Below are 20,311 nucleotides of genomic sequence, written 5' to 3'. Positions count from 1 at the left end.
TCTTTTATTGCTGTATGGGAGCAAGTGGGCCCCAGTTCAAATCCCAGATGAGCCCGCTTTGCAGCTCCTTGTTTTGAGTAGTGTCTGTGTACATGGTGGCTTGTTGGTCTAGGGGTATGATTCTCGCTTCGGGTGTGAGAGGTCCCGGGTTCAAATCCCGGACGAGCCCACATTGAGCATATTGCTGAGAAGTATCAGTCAATTCTGCCTTCTTTCTGTCAATAGTACTCCTGCATGTTTTCGTGCTGATTTCTCCCTGTTCGTAGTTCCTCATCTCCAATTTAAACTTTGTACAACACTTCGCTCTTTGGGTTCCCGCGCTTTCACTGAAAGGTGGGGGTGTGTCTAAGATGGTTCAGATCGGCTGCCATGCAGGGTGGCCGTTTGCGGTTGACTGGAGGCTCGTTTCCTTTGCTTTGATGTTTTTCTCAATATTGGTTTACAAGGTTCAGAGAGCGTTACACTGAACATTTAAAGGTCCCAGGTTCGATCCTGGGTTTACTCAGAGTGGAGCCGTGAATGCTTTCGGACACCATTCTGATGCTTGCTGGTTAGTTGCTTTTCGAAGATGCTCCTTGAATGTTTTCTACACTTCAAACAGATGTGCATACACTGTTGGTTCCATGGTGTAATGGTTAGCACTCTGGACTCTGATCCAGTGATCTGAGTTCAAATCTCGGTGGAACCTTCAAGAGTCTGTCTGGCTGTGCTTGGCAAGGAGGAGCTTTGGGGTAGGTCACAACTCTCTCTGTGGCAGTGTGTCTTAAAATGTATTGCTACAGTGGCCTCCTTTAACCATGGCCTCCAAACAATCTAGAACTCACATAAAACTGAGCCGGAACTAAATTGAGAAGATCGATGTCACCTGACCCTCTGTGGAGAAGCAGTACAGACCTCAGACAGCTTCTCATCAGCAAGATTTGCGTGGCAGTGCCACAATGTAGACTTCAGCTGTTAAATTCGGCTCTTGTGTTTTGTCGTTGATATTTTAATCAACATTATTCTACAAAGGTAGGTTAAGCTAGAGCTGGTAGGTAAAAATTGATTTTCTCAGAAATCTGGTCAGTGCATGAGCTCTATTTCTGCCCTTGTCAGCTAAGAGGCAGGATGTTGGAGCGACCGTAGCATCGAACATAGTGAAATACATGGCAAAGTGGCCTCCACTGAGTAGCAAATTTTTGCTCGTTGGTCTAGGGGTATGATTCTCGCATAGGGTGCGAGAGGTCCCGGGTTCAATTCCCGGACGAGCCCTCTTCTGTCTTTGCAGCATCTTTTCTTGAGCAGTTTCAGTCCATTCTGCCATCCCAGGTCAATCATATGCCACTGTCAATTAAGACTAAAGCTGCGTCTGCATGTTTTCATGCCCACTTCTCTCTGCTGTTCTTAGTTCTTAATCTGCAGTTTAAACTTTGACTTGACATTTTTCCAAAAATTGGTTTAGGAATGCAGCCCAAGCACTGGAGATATGGCAAAAAATAGATTCTTGGATCGCTTTACGACCCTGTGAGCCTTCATCTTGCGTTTGCTAGATGCAGTAGCATCTGAGGGCTTGTTGGTGTTGGGGTGTGTTTTTTTTTCTTCTATTGCTGTATGGGAGCAAGTGGACCCAAGTTCAAATCCCAGATGAACCCGCTTTGCAGCTCCTTGTTTTGAGTAGTGTCTGGTTACATGGTGGCTCGTTGGTCTAGGGGTATGATTCTCATTTCGGGTGTGAGAGGTTCAGGGTTCAAATCCTGGACGAGCCCACATTGAGCATATTGCTGAGAAGTATCAGTCATTTCTGCCTTCTTTCGGCCAATAATACTCCTGCATGTTTTCGTGCCGATTTCTCCCTGTTCGTAGTTCCTCATCTCCTATTTAAACTTTGTACAACACTTCGCTCTTTGGGTTCCCGCGCTTTCACTGAAAGGTGGGGGTCTGTCTAAGATGGTTCAGATCGGCTGCCATGCAGGGTAGCCGTATGCAGTTGACTGGAGGCTCGGGTCCTTTGCTTTTATGTTTTTCTCAATGTTGGTTTACAAGGTTCAGAGAGCGTTACACTGAACATTTAAAGGTCCCAGGTTCGATCCTGGGTTTACTCAGAGTGGAGCCGTGAATGCTTTCCGGACACCATTCTGATGCTTGCTGGTTAGTTGCTTTTCGCGGAGCCTCCTTGAATGTTTTCTACACTTCAAACAGACGTGCAGACACTGTTGGTTCAATGGTGTAACGGTTAGCACTCTGGACTCTGAATCCAGTGATCCGAGTTCAAATCTTGGTGGAACCTTCAAGAGTCTGTCTTGCTGTGCTTGGCAAGGAGGTGCTTTGGGGTATGTCACAACTTTCTCTGTGGCAGTGTGTCTTAAAATGTATTGCTACAGTGGCCTCCTTTAACCATGGCCTCCAAACAATCTAGAACTCACATAAAACTGAGCTGGAACTAAATTGAGAAGATCGATGTCACCTGACCCTCTGTGGAGAAGCAGTACAGACCTCAGACAGCTTCTCATCAGCAAGATTTGCGTGGCAGTGCCACAATGTAGACTTCAGCTGTTAAATTCAGCTCTTGTGTTTTGTAGTTGATTTTTTAATCAACATTATTCTACAAAGGTAGGTTAAGCTAGAGCTGGTAGGTAAAAATTGATTTTCTCAGAAATCTGGTCAGTGCATGAGCTCTATTTCTGCCCTTGTCAGCTAAGAGGCAGGATGTTGGAGCGACCATAGCATCGAACATAGTGAAATACATGGCAAAGTGGCCTCCACTGTGTAGCAAATTGTGGCTCGTTGGTCTAGGGGTATGATTCTCGCATAGGGTGCGAGAGGTCCCGGGTTCAATTCCCGGACAAGCCCTCTTCTGTCTTTGCAGCATCTTTTCTTGAGCAGTTTCAGTCCATTCTGCCATCCCAGGTCAATCATATGCCACTGTCAATTAAGACTAAAGCTGCCTCTGCATGTTTTCATGCCCACTTCTCTCTGCTCTTCTTAGTTCTTAATCTGCAGTTTAAACTTTGACTTGACATTTTTCCAAAAATTGGTTTAGGAATGCAGCCCAAGCACTGGAGATATGGCAAAAAATAGATTCTTGGATGGCTTTACGACCCTGTGAGCCTTCATCTTGCGTTTGCTAGATGCAGTAGCATCTGAGGGCTTGTTGGTGTTGGGGTGTGTTTTTTTTCTTCTATTGCTGTATGGGAGCAAGTGGACCCAAGTTCAAATCCCAGATGAACCCGCTTTGCAGCTCCTTGTTTTGAGTAGTGTCTGGTTACATGGTGGCTCGTTGGTCTAGGGGTATGATTCTCATTTCGGGTGTGAGAGGTTCAGGGTTCAAATCCTGGACGAGCCCACATTGAGCATATTGCTGAGAAGTATCAGTCATTTCTGCCTTCTTTCGGCCAATAATACTCCTGCATGTTTTCGTGCCGATTTCTCCCTGTTCGTAGTTCCTCATCTCCTATTTAAACTTTGTACAACACTTCGCTCTTTGGGTTCCCGCGCTTTCACTGAAAGGTGGGGGTGTGTCTAAGATGGTTCAGATCGGCTGCCATGCAGGGTAGCCTTTTGCGGTTGACTGGAGGCTCGGGTCCTTTGCTTTGATGTTTTTCTCAATATTGGTTTACAAGGTTCAGAGAGCGTTACACTGAACATTTAAAGGTCCCAGGTTCGATCCTGGGTTTACTCAGAGTGGAGCCGTGAATGCTTTTCGGACACCATTCTGATGCTTGCTGGTTAGTTGCTTTTCGCGGAGCCTCCTTGAATGTTTTCTACACTTCAAACAGATGTGCAGACACTGTTGGTTCAATGGTGTATCAGTTAGCACTCTGGACTCTGAATCCAGTGATCCGAGTTCAACTCTTGGTGGAACCTTCAAGAGTCTGTCTGGCTGTGCTTGGCAAGGAGGAGCTTTGGGGTATGTCACAACTTTCTCTGTGGCAGTGTGTCTTAAAATGTATAGCTACAGTGGCCTCCTTTAACCATGGCCTCCAAACAATCTAGAACTCACATAAAACTGAGCTGGAACTAAATTGAGAAGACCGATGTCACCTGACCATCTGTGGAGAAGCAGTACAGACCTCAGACAGCTTCTCATCAGCAATATTTGCGTGGCAGAGCCACAATGTAAACTTCAGCTGTTAAATTCAGCTCTTGTGTTTTGTCGTTGATATTTTAATCAACATTATTCTACAAAGGTAGGTTAAGCTAGAGCTGGTAGGTAAAAATTGAGTTTCTCAGAAATCTGGTCAGTTCATGAGCTCTATTTCTGCCCTTGTCAGCTAAGAAGCAGGATGTTGGATCGACCGTAGCATCGAACAGAGTGAAATACATGGCAAAGTGGCCTCCACTGAGCAGCAACTTGTGGCTCGTTGGTCTAGGGGTATGATTCTCGCTTAGGGTGCGAGAGGTCCCGGGTTCAAATCCCGGATGAGCCCTCTTCTGTCTTTGCAGCATCTTTTCTTGAGCAGTATCAGTCCATTCTGCCATCCCGGGTCAATCATACGCCACTGTCAATTAAGACTAAAGCTGCGTCTGCATGTTTTCATGCCCACTTCTCTCTGCTCTTCTTAGTTCTTAATCTGCAGTTTAAACTTTGACTTTACATTTTTCCAAAAATTGGTTTAGGAATGCAGCCCAAGCAGTGGAGATATGGCAAAAAATAGATTCTGGATCGCTTTACGGCCCTGTGAGCCTTCATCTTGCGTTTGCTAGTTGCAGTAGCATCTGAGGGCTTGATGGTGTTGTGGTGTGTTTTTTTCTTCTTCTATTGCTGTATGGGAGCAAGTGGGCCCAAGTTCAAATCCCAGATGAACCCGCTTTGCAGCTCCTTGTTTTGAGTAGTGTCTGGTTACATGGTGGCTCGTTGGTCTAGGGGTATGATTCTCGCTTCGGGTGTGAGAGGTCCCGGGTTCAAATCCCGGACGAGCCCACATTGAGCATATTGCTGAGAAGTATCAGTCAATTCTGCCTTCTTTCGGTCAATAGTACTCCTGCATGTTTTCGTGCTGATTTCTCCCTGTTCGTAGTTCCTCATCTGCAATTTAAACTTTGTACAACACTTCGCTCTTTGGGTTCCCGCACTTTCACTGAAAGGTGGGGGTGTGTCTAAGATGGTTCAGATCGGCTGCCATGCAGGGTAGCCGTTTGCGGTTGACTGGAGGCTCGTGTCCTTTGCTTTGATGTTTTTCTCAATATTGGTTTACAAGGTTCAGAGAGCGTTACACTGAACATTTAAAGGTCCCAGGTTCGATCCTGGGTTTACTCAGAGTGGAGCCGTGAATGCTTTCGGACACCATTCTGATGCTTGCTGGTTAGTTGCTTTTCGCAGAGCCTCCTTGAATGTTTTCTACACTTCAAACAGATGTGCAGACACTGTTGGTTCCATGGTGTAACGGTTAGCACCCTGGACTCTGAATCCAGTGATCTGAGTTCAACTCTTGGTGGAACCTTGGGGTCTGTCTGGCTGTGCTTGGCAAGGAGGAGCTTTGACATAGGTCACAACTTTCTCTGTGGCAGTGTGTCTTAATATTTATTGCTACAGTGGCCTCCTTTAACCATGGCCTACAAACAATGTAGAACTCACATAAAACTGAGCTGGAACTAAATTGAGAAGACCGATGTCACCTGACCCTCTGTGGAGAAGCAGTACAGACCTCAGACAGCTTCTCATCAGCAAGATTTGCGTGGCAGTGCCACATTGTAGACTTCTGCTGTTAAATTCAGCTCTTGTGTTTTGTCGTTGATATTTTAATCAATATTATTCTACAAAGGTAGGCCAAGCTAGAGCTGGTAGGTAAAAATTGAGTTTCTCAGAAATCTGGTCAGTGCATCTGGTCAGAGCTCTATTTCTGCCCTTGTCAGCTAAGAGGCAGGATGTTGGAGCGACCGTAGCATCGAACAGAGTGAAATACGTGGCAAAGTGGCCTCCACTGAGCAGCAACTTGTGGCTTGTTGGTCTAGGGGTATGATTCCCGCTTAGGGTGCGAGGGGTCCCGGGTTCAAATCCCGGACGAGCCCTCTTCTGTCTTTGCAGCATCTTTTCTTGAGCAGTTTCAGTCCATTCTGCCATCGCGGGTCAAACATACGCCACTGTCAATTAAGACTAAAGCTGCGTCTGCATGTTTTCATGCCCACTTCTCTCTGCTCTTCTTAGTTCTTAATCTGCAGTTTAAACTTTGACTTGACATTTTTCCAAAAATTGGTTTAGGAATGCAGCCCAAGCAGTGGAGATATGGCAAAAAATAGATTCTTGGATCGCTTCACAGCCCTGTGAGCCTTCATCTTGCGTTTGCTAGTTGCAGTAGCATCTGAGGGCTTGTTGGTGTTGGGGTGTGTTTTTTTTTCTTCTATTGCTGTATGGGAGCAAGTGGACCCAAGTTCAAATCCCAGATGAACCCGCTTTGCAGCTCCTTGTTTTGAGTAGTGTCTGTGTACATGGTGGCTTGTTGGTCTAGGGGTATGATTCTCGCTTCGGGTGTGAGAGGTCCCGGGTTCAAATCCTGGACGAGCCCACATTGAGCATATTGCTGAGAAGTATCAGTCAATTCTGCCTTCTTTCGGTCAATAGTACTCCTGCATGTTTTCGTGCTGATTTCTCCCTGTTCGTAGTTCCTCATCTGCAATTTAAACTTTGTACAACACTTCGCTCTTTGGGTTCCCGCACTTTCACTGAAAGGTGGGGGTGTGTCTAAGATGGTTCAGATCGGCTGCCATGCAGTGTAGCCGTTTGAGGTTGACTGGAGGCTCGTGTCCTTTGCTTTCATGTTTTTCTCAATATTGGTTTACAAGGTTCAGAGAGCGTTACACTGAACATTTAAAGGTCCCAGGTTCGATCCTGGGTTTACTCAGAGTGGAGCCGTGAATGCTTTCGGACACCATTCTGATGCTTGAGGTTAGTTGCTTTTCGCAGAGCCTCCTTGAATGTTTTCTACACTTCAAACAGATGTGCAGACACTGTTGGTTCCATGGTGTAATGGTTAGCACTCTGGACTCTGAATCCAGTGATCTGAGTTCAACTCTTGGTGGAACCTTGGGGTCTGTCTGGCTGTGCTTGGCAAGGAGGAGCTTTGGGGTATGTCACAACTTTCTCTGTGGCAGTGTGTCTTAAAATGTATTGCTACAGTGGCCTCCTTTAACCATGGCCTCCAAACAATCTAGAACTCACATAAAACTGAGCTGGAACTAAATTGAGAAGACCGCGTCACCTGACCCTCTGTGGAGAAGCAGTACAGACCTCAAACAGCTTCTCATCAGCAAGATTTGCGTGGCAGTGCCACAATGTAGACTTCTGCTGTTAAATTCAGCTCTTGTGCTTTGTCGTTGGTATTTTAATCAACATTACTCTACAAAGGTAGGCCAAGCTAGAGCTGGTAGGTAAAAATTGAGTTTCTCAGAAATCTGGTCAGTGCATCTGGTCAGAGCTCTATTTCTGCCCTTGTCAGCTAAGAGGCAGGATGTTGCAGCGACCGTAGCATTGAACAGAGTGAAATACGTGGCAAAGTGGCCTCCACTGAGCAGCAACTTGTGTCTTGTTGGTCTAGGGGTATGATTCTCGCTTTGGGTGTGAGAGGTCCCGGGTTCAAATCCCGGACGAGCCCTCTTCTGTCTTTGCACTATCTTTTCTTGAGCAGTTTCAGTCCATTCTGCCATCCCGGGTCAATCATACACCACTGTCAATTAAGACTAAAGCTGCGTCTGCATGTTTTCATGCCCACTTCTCTCTGCTCTTCTTAGTTCTTAATCTGCAGTTTAAACTTTGACTTGACATTTTTCCAAAAATTGGTTTAGGAATGCAGCCCAAGCAGTGGAGATATGGCAAAAAAATAGATTCTTGGATCGCTTCACAGCCCTGTGAGCCTTCATCTTGCGTTTGCTAGATGCAGGAGCATCTGGGGGGTTGTTGGTGTTGGGGTGTGTTTTTTTTTCTTTTATTGCTGTAAGGGAGCAAGTGGGCCCAAGTTCAAATCCCAGATGAGCCCGCTTTGCAGCTCCTTGTTTTGAGTAGTGTCTGGGTACATGGTGGCTCGTTGGTCTAGGGGTATGATTCTCGCCTCGGGTGTGAGAGGTTCAGGGTTCAAATCCTGGACGAGCCCTCATTGCTGAGAAGTATCAGTCATTTCTGCCTTCTTTCGGCCAATAATACTCCTGCATGTTTTTGTGCCGATTTCTCCGAAAGGTGGGGGTGTGTCTAAGATGGTTCAGATCGGCTGCCATGCAGGGTAGCCGTTTGCGGTTGACTGGAGGCTCGTGTCCTTTGCTTTGATGTTTTTCTCAATATTGGTTTACAAGGTTCAGAGAGCGTTACACTGAACATTTAAAGGTCCCAGGTTCGATCCTGGGTTTACTCAGAGTGGAGCCGTGAATGCTTTCGGACACCATTCTGATGCTTGCTGGTTAGTTGCTTTTCGCAGATGCTCCTTGAATGTTTTCTACACTTCAAACAGAAGTGCAGACACTGTTGGTTCCATGTTGTAATGGTTAGCACTCTGGACTCTGAATCCAGTGATCTGAGTTCAACTCTTGGTGGAACCTTGGGGTCTGTCTGGCTGTGCTTGGCAAGGAGGAGCTTTGGGGTATGTCACAACTTTCTCTGTGGCAGTGTGTCTTAAAATGTATTGCTACAGTGGCCTCCTTTAACCATGGCCTCCAAACAATCTAGAACTCACATAAAACTGAGCTGGAACTAAATTGAGAAGACCGATGTCACCTGGCCCTCTTTGGAGAAGCAGTACAGACCTCAGACAGCTTCTCATCAGCAAGATTTGCGTGGCAGTGCCACAATGTAGACTTCTGCTGTTAAATTCAGCTCTTGTGTTTTGTAGTTGATATTTTAATCAACATTATTCTACAACGGTAGGTTAAGCTAGAGCTGGTAGGTAAAAAAAAAAAGGTTCAGAGAGCGTTACACTGAACATTTAAAGGTCCCAGGTTCGATCCTGGGTTTACTCAGAGTGGAGCCGTGAATGCTTTCGGACACCATTCTGATGCTTGCTGGTTAGTTGCTTTTCGCAGATGCTCCTTGAATGTTTTCTACACTTCAAACAGAAGTGCAGACACTGTTGGTTCCATGTTGTAATGGTTAGCACTCTGGACTCTGAATCCAGTGATCTGAGTTCAACTCTTGGTGGAACCTTGGGGTCTGTCTGGCTGTGCTTGGCAAGGAGGAGCTTTGGGGTATGTCACAACTTTCTCTGTGGCAGTGTGTCTTAAAATGTATTGCTACAGTGGCCTCCTTTAACCATGGCCTCCAAACAATCTAGAACTCACATAAAACTGAGCTGGAACTAAATTGAGAAGACCGATGTCACCTGACCCTCTTTGGAGAAGCAGTACAGACCTCAGACAGCTTCTCATCAGCAAGATTTGCGTGGCAGTGCCACAATGTAGACTTCTGCTGTTAAATTCAGCTCTTGTGTTTTGTAGTTGATATTTTAATCAACATTATTCTACAACGGTAGGTTAAGCTAGAGCTGGTAGGTAAAAATTGAGTTTTTTTCAGATATCTGGTCAGTGCATGAGCTCTATTTCTTCCCTTGTCAGCTAAGAGGCAGGATGTTGGAGCGACCGTAGCATCGAACAGAGTGATTTACATGGCAAAGTGGCCTCCACTGAGCAGCAACTTGTGGCTCGTTGGTCTAAGGGTATGATTCTTGCTTAGGGTGCGAGAGGTCCCGGGTTCAGATCCCGGACGAGCCCTCTTCTGTCTTTGCAGCATCTTTTCTTGAGCAGTTTCAGTCCATTCTGCCATCCCGGGTCAATCATACGCCACTGTCAATTAAGACTAAAGCTGCGTCTGCATGTTTTCATGCCCACTTCTCTCTGCTCTTCTTAGTTCTTAATCTGCAGTTTAAACTTTGACTTGACATTTTTCCAAAAATTGGTTTAGGAATGCAGCCCAAGCAGTGGAGATATGGCAAAAAATAGATTCTTGGATCGCTTTACGGCCCTGTGAGCCTTCATCTTGTGTTTGCTAGTTGCAGTAGCATTTGAGGGCTTTTTGGTGTTGGGGTGTGTTTTTTTTTCTTTTTTTGCTGTATGGGAGCAAGTGGACCCAAGTTCAAATCCCAGATGAACCCGCTTTGCAGCTCCTTGTTTTGCGTAGTGTCTGGTTACATGGTGGCTCGTTGGTCTAGGGGTATGATTCTCGCTTCGGGTGCAAGAGGTCCCGTGTTCAAATCCTGGACGAGCCCACATTGAGCATATTGCTGAGAAGTATCAGTCATTTCTGCCTTCTTTCAGCCAATAATACTCCTGCATGTTTTCGTGCCGATTTCTCCCTGTTCGTAGTTCCTCATCTCCAATTTAAACTTTGTACAACACTTCGCTCTTTGGGTTTGTAACGCTTTGACTCGGATAACTCAGTATAAGTCCATTAAAATGAAGAGATATGAAGCGAGGAGTTGGTGTCTCACACATTTAATGGTTGGTACACTGCAACCCGCTCTTCTCATACATGAGATATCAACTCTTCCTTGGCGTTACAAATAAACAAAGACAGAAGAATAACAAGCGGCAGAGCTTATTATCTGTCGTGGTTCTCGTTACACAGTCACGTAGTCCTTTTACGTCATCACCAAACAGCGCCTTAAAGTCAAGCAATCAGTCTCTTAAAGGGCACACCGCAATATAACTTGATGCATGCAAAACATACAGTTTTGGCCGTTACAGATTCCCCACCGGAAAGAAAAAGGCTGTCCTCAGCCGTACACAACATAAGGACAACATTTGAATTCAGCTCCATACATGGAAACTTGGAAATCCATCAACACAAATGTTTTACATACACATGGAAATAACTGGCATACATGTCAGTACAAGCTTCACATTACACAGTATGCTTTTAAAAGACATATCACAGAAAAAACAAAAGCTTGTGTAACCAACCCATGTGTAAAACAATTTTCTTCTCTTTTTCCTCAACACAACACATGAAAACATAAGAACTAGAACACCATTGCCACGCAAGGAAAGTAAAGCATATTAGTAACTTTTAACACATGAGAAATCCAAACCACCAGACACATTACTACTTCAGATCCAATCTGTCAGTATGATACTCGTTAGTCCATTTATTGTCTGACCACTCGGATGTGATTCTAGATGCCAGTCTAGGTCTGAGATTGTAGTGATGACCTTCAAGATCAGCGTCAAAGTCAGGAAGATGTGCATGTTGTGAAGATGTATTAACATCAGTGTCAGCATTAGGAGTACAACTATTCATGTTAAGCTTGGTCGCGTCATGGGAATTGTCAATGGAATCATCACAATTAATATCGGCCTCACTAGGCAGAGAAAAGCATGCATCTTGAGGTTGGTCCTCACCCCTCTGTCTCACCAGCAACCTGTCCTCCAACCCCTCATAGGGTGTTTCAGACTCATCCTGAGGACCACTTGGTGTATGGCTGCTGTATGCGTTCCAAGTGTGGAAAGGCTGCATATTGACCACATGGTAGACACCCGCATCCTGTCCTGTGTCCAGCTTTGCAAGTCTGTAATTCACATCAGACAAAACCTGAGTGACACGGTATGGACCAGAGTACAAGGGTGCCAATTTTGCTGTAAAATTAGCCAGTGCATCTGATTTGGGGTGGGTTTTCACTCTGACAAGGTCACCAATAGCATAAAAAACAGAGCGACGTCTTTTGTCATAGTGCTGCTTCCTTTTGTTGTGACTGGTTTCCAGGGCTGCCCTAGCATGGTCATGTGCCGCTTGTAATGTCATTCTCAAGCTCTCGGGATAAGTAATTTCAGGTTCCTCTATTCCATCCCAGACAGGCTGAGTCACCAGGTCTAATGAAGTGTTCAACTCTCTCCCATACATCATCATGGATGGGGTTTGACCTGTACTTTCATGTGGTGCTGTTCGTAGTGCAAAGCAAATTTGTGGAATATATCGGTCCCAAGTTGTATGTTTATCATCCACGTATGCTCGAATTGCTGTCTTGAGAGTCCGGTTCACCCTCTCGGTGGCATTTGTCTGTGGGTGATATGCCGTTGTGAGGCGATGTTCTGTTCCCAGAAGAGTGAGCACCCGTTCAAAAAGGTCGCTCACGAAAGGAGAACCTCTGTCTGAAATTAGGTATGTCGGGGCCCCGTGACGGGAAAACACTTCACTTAGCAGCTTATTTGCTGCCACTTGAGCAGTAGCTTCTCTCACTGTCACAATCTCGACCCACTTTGAAAAATAATCGACAAAAACCAAAATGTAAGAATTCCCACTGGCAGTACGTGGCAAAGGACCAACGAAATCCACCCCAACATACTCCCAAGGGTTTTGGGGCCGAATTGGGACCATCAGACCGGCAGGTTTTCTCTGACTTGGTTTTGTTAGTTGGCAAACCGTGCAAGAGGTTACATATTTCTTCACCTCAGATGCCATTTTAGGCCAAAAAAACCTGAGTTTCAGTCGGGCCAAGGTTTTTGTTATCCCTAGGTGACCCGCAGTTGGGTGATCATGGTAGTATCTCAGCAAAGTACTTCTAAGAGACGCAGGAGCATACAGCCTTAAAGATTTCAAGGGGTGGATGCCGCAAGCAAGTTTGGGATCATGGAAGTACAACAGGCCGTCCTGAATGGAATACTGAGAGCAATCATCCATCTCACTCTCCCGTTGAAATGCAGACTCTAGTTTACGGAGGAGATCACCTGTGATTGGATCATCAAGCTGCAATTGTCTAACATGAGAGCGATCCGTGAGAGTCACTGAAGGCAGTGTACGGAGGTCAAGACCACCAATCACAGCGTAGTCAGGAAGGAGGTCCATTGGTGGCACATCATCTACCAGAGGATTTCTTGATAGCGCATCAGGGACTTTGTTTCGAGATCCAGGCTTGTGGACAACATCAAAATCAAAGTCCTGAAGGCAGAGAGACCAACGAGCGAGGCGGCCAGTGGGGTTGGGACGGGACATCAACCACTTGAGACCACTGTGGTCAGTGACGCGGAGACCCTCAATGTAAGGCCTAAAGTGCTCAAGGGCCCAAATGACGGCCAGACACTCTTTCTCGGGCGTGGAATAAGGTTTCTCCGATTTATGCAGGGCACGACTAGCATACGCCACAGCAACTTCTCTGCCATGCAGATCTCTCTGCATCAGCGCAGCTCCTAATCCCGAGTCGCAGGCATCGGCATGAACAAAGAAAGGTAGAGAGAAGTCTGGGAAACTTAGCACAGGTGCCGAGGTTAATTTTCGTTTCAGAAGGTCTATGGCGTCTTGGCATGCACTGTCCCATACAAAAGGAGCATCAGTTTTAGTGAGCGCGAAAAGTGGTTCAGCGTGGCGGGCGTAGTCCTGTATGAACCGTCTGTAATAGCCTGATAGGCCCAAAAACTGCCTCACTTGCTTCACATTGACAGGGGTTTTAAAGTCCATAACTGCCTTCACTTTGTTCTGGTCCGGCAGGACGCCACTTGGACAGACACGGTACCCCAAGAAAGTGAGCTCTCTGCGACAAAACTGGCATTTGACCAGCTTAATGGTCAACCCAGCAGACTTAAGCAGTGAAAGGACTTCCCTGAGGTCATCGAGATGTTGCTTGAAAGTGGGTGAAGCCACCACGATGTCATCCAAGTAGACTGCACAGCACCTATAAATAAGACCAGCCAAGACACTGTTCATCAGTCTTTGAAAGGTCGCTGGTGCATTGCAAAGACCAAAAGGAAGCACACGGAACTGAAATAGCCCACAATGTGACACAAAAGCAGTCTTAGATCTTGAGTCTTCTGCCATGGAGACCTGCCAGTACCCCCGAGCAAGGTCGATCGTGCTTAAAAATTTTCCTCTAGAAAGGAAGTCTAGGGACTCATCGACTCTTGGTAATGGATAAGAGTCCTTCACCGTAAGCTGGTTTAACCCACGATAGTCCACACAAAATCGTGGTTCACCACAAGGCTTCTGAACAATCACAACGGGGGCTGCCCAAGGTCCTGTTGCCGGTTCAATGATGCCGTCGTTCAACATTTTTCCTATTTGATCCTCAATCAACCGCTTTTTTGCTGGGGAGGTTCGATAAGGGGGAAGGTGGACTGGCTTGGCATTCCCCGTGTCAATGGAGTGCTCTGTTAGGGATGTGCGACCCAGACGACCATCAAAGAGATCTGAAAAACTTTCAAGTACCCCTGACAGTTGTTCCTTCTCAGCATTACTCAGACATGCTTCCTCAACCTTTCCTTGAAGAGTGGAAGGTGGGACTTCCATAAATAACAAACTGCTTTCCGACTCCATTACTTCCCCACCTTCCATCTCCTCTATTACTAAAGGATCGTTGCCTATGACAACAGTTCTGGATGGGATGTGAATGGTGATGGAGGCACGCAACATGAAATCCATCCCTAAAACCAATGTTGAGGGTAAGCGTGGGACCATGGCAAACCGGTGATAAAAACGCTGTCCCATGAATCCAAAAGCCAACCATGTCAGACCTAAGGGTTGACATGCCCCACCATCTGCTAGTTGGATTGGGGGAGCAGACCATGGTTTAATGTTAACCTTCAGTTTGGCATGATTTTGAACAATGTCTGCTTGTACCGCTGAAAGCGATGCACCAGTGTCTAGTGTAGCATCTAACACCTGGCCATGCAGGTTAATCTTGACTCTAAATGGAGTGTTCCAAAAGGAAGATGATGTTGGATCTTCCACATGGCAAAGGACAGGATGTTCTGGAACAGCAGCATTAGACGGTTGAGGCGAAATTATCTTCTGGAGGGAGGAATGCCTCTTCGAATCATCCTCCCCCCTTTGGAGTTTCCCTTGTGTCTTACAAATGAATTTCCTTCCCCTGCATTGTTACTTCCAGGGTCGTTCGTAACACTTGCATCAAGAGCAGGTTCCAAAGGAGCATTAGGGGACTCACTTGGTCGTGGGCCCATTCCAGAAAGTGAGTTGCAGTCTGGACATGTACGAGAAGTGAAACCAGGGCGTGAGCACTTGTAACAGTAGGTTTCTTTGGCAAATTTAGCTTTATTCTGCATTGCAGGCAAAGAACATTTACCTGGTCCCAGGACCACATGGAGCTCGTGAGCCCTAAGCAAAAGATCCATGCCAGAGGAAACAGAAGTTCCATAGAGAGCAAATCTATACTTTTCAAGAGCATGTTTACAAATAAGGCTGATTTGCTCTTGCTCTGGTGGAGGAGTTTTCAATTTTCTGAATTCACTTAGCATGTGAGCCACAAAAGTAGGCAGGGGCTCTTCAGGGCTTTGCATACGGTCCAAGATTCCTCTCATTATTTGTTCCTGGCTGTCGGAAGGAAGAAAGACTTTCCTGAAGAAATCACAGAACTGGGCCCATGTAACAACATGTGAGTCAAGGACGGAAAACCATTTCTTTGGCTCTTTAGCTAAAAACCGTGGCAGCTCGAGAAGAATCTGAGCATCGGCTAAATCAAGGGAGGTTCTGTACACATTTACAGATTGTAGCCAATCTTCCGGGTTAACATGTCCATCTCCCGCAAACATAGGTGGTTCAAGCCTTGACTGGTACAGTACAGATGCGAGGATTCTGCTAGTAGCACTCAAATCAGAAGAATTGGGTTGTGGTGAGAAAGTCACGTTTGTATGAGAAAAGTTATCGGTGGATGTACCTTGTAATGGCATTTGGCTCGGAGGAATGTGGATGTGTGGTGTAGAGCTGGCCATAGGAGGGAGCTGCACATGTGATGCCGCAGGGTTGTTGACATCAGAAGGACCAAAACGTCTCAATATCCTCTGCTGTAACTGAAGAGAATCATTAAGGCACTGTTGCAACACAGATACTTCAGCTTGTAGGAGGTCCACTTGAGTCTCCAGGCTCACACGCTTTGGTAACTGTGGTCTTTGTCTGGGGACAGAATCTGGTAATGTGTAAGTCAAGTCAGTGTCAAGGTCTGGGTGAGAAGCCATCACAGCAAAATGTGCATTTACATAAACAGCAATTAAGCGATTGTAAAAATTCTAAATACAACCCAGAAAATACAACCTGTTATCAAAATGCACCCACCATCAATAAAATAAAAAAAAATTAAATCATCTGACATCAACAATCCCTCTGAGCTAGTTATCGTCTATTTTACTAGAGCTCAATATTTTTGTACCACAATAGGCCCAAAGCAAGAGAAAATGTTGTTTCAAATTGAATTAAATGTTTGTAAAATTACTTGACCATGTAAAAATACATAAAAAAAACTTTTACTTAGTCCAGCATAAGTAAATTAAGTCCACGATCAAGAAAACTGTTCCAACAGCTGTATTTTTTCCTCAAAATGTTCAAAACAATTCCAATGCACCACAAAAATAACCCACAAAAAGTCTTTGAAAGAAAACCTTTGCTGTTCGCTTGTGCAGTCAAAGTCAAAGCACACACACACAAAAATCTGTGTTGAAATATCCCAGGAAGGTTATATATATATATATATATATAAAAAATAAAAGTTTGTAACGTTAGCTTGGATCAGTCTGTAACTTGGAAATCAGGCAGGGAAAACTTCAATTAGATCACTCAAAAAGAAAAATAAACCTTTTTTTCCATACTGAACTATTTTGCAAAAAAACGTCCCCACCAGCTTGTAAACGATGTCGAAATGTCCAATAAAGCCAAAAGCACAACTTTCAAATGTTGCAGATTAATGCGCTGTCCTCGTCGCATCAAAAAAACTGCGTCATCCACTCACGCAGAAATACAGGTGTTTCTTGCACCCATGGCACCCAGTATTAGCAAGCTAATCTCAGCAGTTTCCACAATGCCGATTGAACACCCTCACGTCTCGCCAACTCCCATACTGGTTTTAGGATTTCATCGCAGTAGGTTCCACTTAGATGTCGGATCCAGTTTCAGTTGTTCGGGCGCCAATTGTAACGCTTTGACTCGGATAACTCAGTATAAGTCCATTAAAATGAAGAGATATGAAGCGAGGAGTTGGTGTCTCACACATTTAATGGTTGGTACACTGCAACCCGCTCTTCTCATACATGAGATATCAACTCTTCCTTGGCGTTACAAATAAACAAAGACAGAAGAATAACAAGCGGCAGAGCTTATTATCTGTCGTGGTTCTCGTTACACAGTCACGTAGTCCTTCTACGTCATCACCAAACAGCGCCTTAAAGTCAAGCAATCAGTCTCTTAAAGGGCACACCGCAATATAACTTGATGCATGCAAAACATACAGTTTTGGCCGTTACAGGTTCCCGCGCTTTCACTGAAAGGTGGGGGTGTGTCTAAGATGGTTCAGATCGGCTGCCATGCAGGGTAGCCGTTTGCGGTTGACTGGAGGCTCGGGTCCTTTGCTTTGATGTTTTTCTCAATATTGGTTTACAAGGTTCAGAGAGCGTTACACTGAACATTTAAAGGTCCCAGGTTCGATCCTGGGTTTACTCAGAGTGGAGCCGTGAATGCTTTTCGGACACCATTCTGATGCTTGCTGGTTAGTTGCTTTTCGCAGAGCTTCCTTGAATGTTTTCTACACTTCAAACAGATGTGCAGACACTGTTGGTTCCATGGTGTAATGGTTAGCACTCTGGACTCTGAATCCAGTGATCCAAGTTCAAATCTTGGTGGAAGCTTCAAGAGTTTGTCTGGCTGTGCTTGGCAAGGAGGAGCTTTGGGGTATGTCACAACTTTCTCTGTGGCAGTGTGTCTTAAAATGTATTGCTACAGTGGCCTCCTTTAATCATGGCCTCCAAACAATCTAGAAATCACATAAAACTGAGCTGGAACTAAATTGAGAAGACCGATGTCACCTGAACCTCTGTGGTGAAGCAGTACAGACCTCAGACAGCTTCTCATCAGCAAGATTTGCGTGGCAGTGCCACAATGTAGACTTCTGCTGTTAAATTCAGCTCTTGTGTTTTGTAGTTGATATTTTAATCAACATTATTCTACAAAGGTAGGCCAAGCTAGAGCTGGTAGGTAAAAATTGAGTTTCTCAGAAATCTGGTCTGTGCATGAGCTCTATTTCTGCCCTTGTCAGCTAAGAGGCAGGATATTGGAGCGACCGTAGCATCGAACAGAATGAAATACGTGGCAAAGTGGCCTCCACTGAGCAGCAACTTGTGGCTCGTTGGTCTAGGGGTACCCCACCCCCTGGTCCCACGGACCCAATATTTGTCCATTTGACCATTAGCGTTAGAAATGGGCCTCGGTTGGACATTTTTTTCTGAGACATCCCAGGGGCCCAAAACTTGGAATGGGGGCCTCCCCCAGTGAGCTTACGAAGGCCCGGGGCCCAAGAGCCCTTGCAATCAGTGTCCATGAACCCGCTATGCTTAACACATTCAAATAAATGGCAGGTGGGATTTTTTTAGAAAAGTCCCAGGGGCCCGAAATTTGGAACGGTGGCTCTTGAGGGGCCCTAGAGCGTGCTGTCAAAAGCGCGAGGACTTAGCGCGATGCACTTTTTTCCTTGGTTCCTAGGGCTACGTACTTTTGGGCCCTGGGCGAGGGGCCCCTGAGATGCCAGAATCTCAAATCTGGGGGCCCTACGACCTACCGTCTCCAATATGTGGACATCCCACCTTCAATCAAAACGCGTACCTGTTTCGTGGACGTGGGCTCCCTTCTGTAACCCTTTGACCCCTTAATGAGATCGTAGGGCCACCAGACTTCTATGCCCGTTTGAGGGGATCCCCCCGAGACACATATCCAAATTTCGGCCCGATCGGACCGTTGCGAACCGTGTCCACGAACCCGCTAGTCCGAACCCATTCAAGTAAATGGCAGGTGGGACTTTTTTAGAAAAGTCCAACGGACCCAAAATTCAGTTTGGTGGGTCAAGGGGCCGCCTCGAGTGAGCTGCCAATGGTGCACGGCCGTAGGGACCTTGCAAGTCATGTCCACGAAACAACTATTCTAATACTGTAGAATATGCATAGAAAAAAAGTTGGATTTTGGTTAATTTCCCCATATGTGGTGCATGTCCACCAGCAATTTATTTGATGGGATATATGTCCACTTGCAGTTTATTAAATAGCATTCCTATATGAATATATGGAAAATGGGATATGTGTTCACTTGCTGTTTATTAAATAGCAATTCTCTTACTGTTAATGAAAACACCTCTACTGTACTCAGCACGCTCAGCAGAGTCCATTCATGCCAGTTTTATCACATAATACTGTAAAATATGCATAAAAATTAATGTCCATGGGAGCACTACGGAGGTCCCGCCGAATAAATTGTAAAAGGACATTATTTAAAAAAAAACACCTCCCAGTTGCCATTTATTCAGCGCACCCTTCATAGTGGTTCCGTGGACAGATGAATTTTAGCGATTTCGTGGTTGAAGTCTCATCAGATGTACTCTGCAAGCTCCGAGGAATCCATTTTTGTAAGTTTTGTCCCATAATACTGTAGAAATGTGCATAGAAAAAATGTTGGATTTTGGTGTTCACCAAATTGTCACACACTTTGCCAAGCTGTAACTCCGCCAAAACGGGGCCAAACTGCACCAAAATCGGGTCAAAGTCAGACCAGGGGGACCTCTATCCGACGCCACCAGCCCCAAGTCCCTGAACCCCCGGGAGGCGGAGATACGGTGCCCCAAATTTGGTGTCCATCCAATATGAATAAATGGCAAGTGGGATATGTGTCCAACTTAGGTTTAACAAAAAGCAATTGTATTAAATTTGATTTAATTAAATATAGGCAATATTGTTGATCAAAATGCCTGCAGTGTACTCAGACAGCTCAGCAGAGTCCATTCATGTAAGTTTTATCACAATATACTGTAGAATTTGCATAAAAAATAATGTCCACGGGAGCACTACGGAGGTCCCGCTGAATCAATTGTAAATGGAATTTTTTTTTTAAAAAACCTCCCATTTGCCATTTATTCAGCACGCCCTTCCTAATTGTTCCGTGGACAGATAAATTTTAGCGGTTTCGTGGTTGAAGTCTCATCAGCTGTACTCTGCAAGCTTCCAGGAATCCATTTCTGTAAGTTTTATCCCATAATACTGTAGAATTTGCATAAAAATGAGCGTTGAATTTTGGCACACATATGCACCACATGTGGTGCGAATCTCACTTTTCATTAAATAACAACTGTATTTAACTTTATTTATTTCAAATGTGTGTTATTGTTAATGAAAAGACCTTTACTGTACTCAGGACACCCAGAGGAATCCATTCATGTAAGTTTTATCCAATAATAATGTAAAATATGCATAAAAATGTATGTCCACGGGAGCGCTATGGAGGTCCCGCTGAATAAATTGTAAATGTACATTTTTTTTTAAAAAACCTCCCGTTTGCCATTTATTCAGCATGCCCTTCCTAATGGTTCCGTGGACAGATAAATTTTAGTGATTTTGTGGTTGAAGTCTCATCTGCTGTACACTGCAAGCTCCGAAGAACCCATTTTTGTAA

At 45.2% G+C, this 20,311-nt stretch overlaps 7 non-coding genes across 7 annotated transcripts; all 7 read left to right on the top strand.

Annotated features, from left to right (window-relative positions):
• The first annotated feature begins 97 nt into the window (after positions 1–97).
• Positions 98–169, top strand: trnap-cgg (transfer RNA proline (anticodon CGG)). Its single transcript has one exon. It is a non-coding gene; the product is annotated as a tRNA-Pro (tRNA).
• A 2,588-nt stretch (positions 170–2,757) lies between these two features.
• Positions 2,758–2,829, top strand: trnap-agg (transfer RNA proline (anticodon AGG)). The gene has a single exon. It is a non-coding gene; the product is annotated as a tRNA-Pro (tRNA).
• Positions 2,830–4,334: 1,505 nt separating this feature from the next.
• On the top strand, positions 4,335–4,406 carry trnap-agg (transfer RNA proline (anticodon AGG)). The gene has a single exon. It is a non-coding gene; the product is annotated as a tRNA-Pro (tRNA).
• A 422-nt stretch (positions 4,407–4,828) lies between these two features.
• trnap-cgg (transfer RNA proline (anticodon CGG)) lies at positions 4,829–4,900 on the top strand. Its single transcript has one exon. It is a non-coding gene; the product is annotated as a tRNA-Pro (tRNA).
• A 1,016-nt stretch (positions 4,901–5,916) lies between these two features.
• On the top strand, positions 5,917–5,988 carry trnap-agg (transfer RNA proline (anticodon AGG)). The gene has a single exon. It is a non-coding gene; the product is annotated as a tRNA-Pro (tRNA).
• A 422-nt stretch (positions 5,989–6,410) lies between these two features.
• On the top strand, positions 6,411–6,482 carry trnap-cgg (transfer RNA proline (anticodon CGG)). The gene has a single exon. It is a non-coding gene; the product is annotated as a tRNA-Pro (tRNA).
• A 10,954-nt stretch (positions 6,483–17,436) lies between these two features.
• On the top strand, positions 17,437–17,508 carry trnaq-cug (transfer RNA glutamine (anticodon CUG)). Its single transcript has one exon. It is a non-coding gene; the product is annotated as a tRNA-Gln (tRNA).
• Positions 17,509–20,311: the final 2,803 nt, after the last annotated feature.

The sequence above is a fragment of the Carassius carassius genome, chromosome 1, assembly GCF_963082965.1.
Source record: "Carassius carassius chromosome 1, fCarCar2.1, whole genome shotgun sequence".
Taxonomy (NCBI): Eukaryota; Metazoa; Chordata; class Actinopteri; order Cypriniformes; family Cyprinidae; genus Carassius; species Carassius carassius.
The sequence above is the reverse complement of the archived record's forward strand: the minus strand, read 5'-3'. Positions and strand labels throughout refer to the sequence as shown.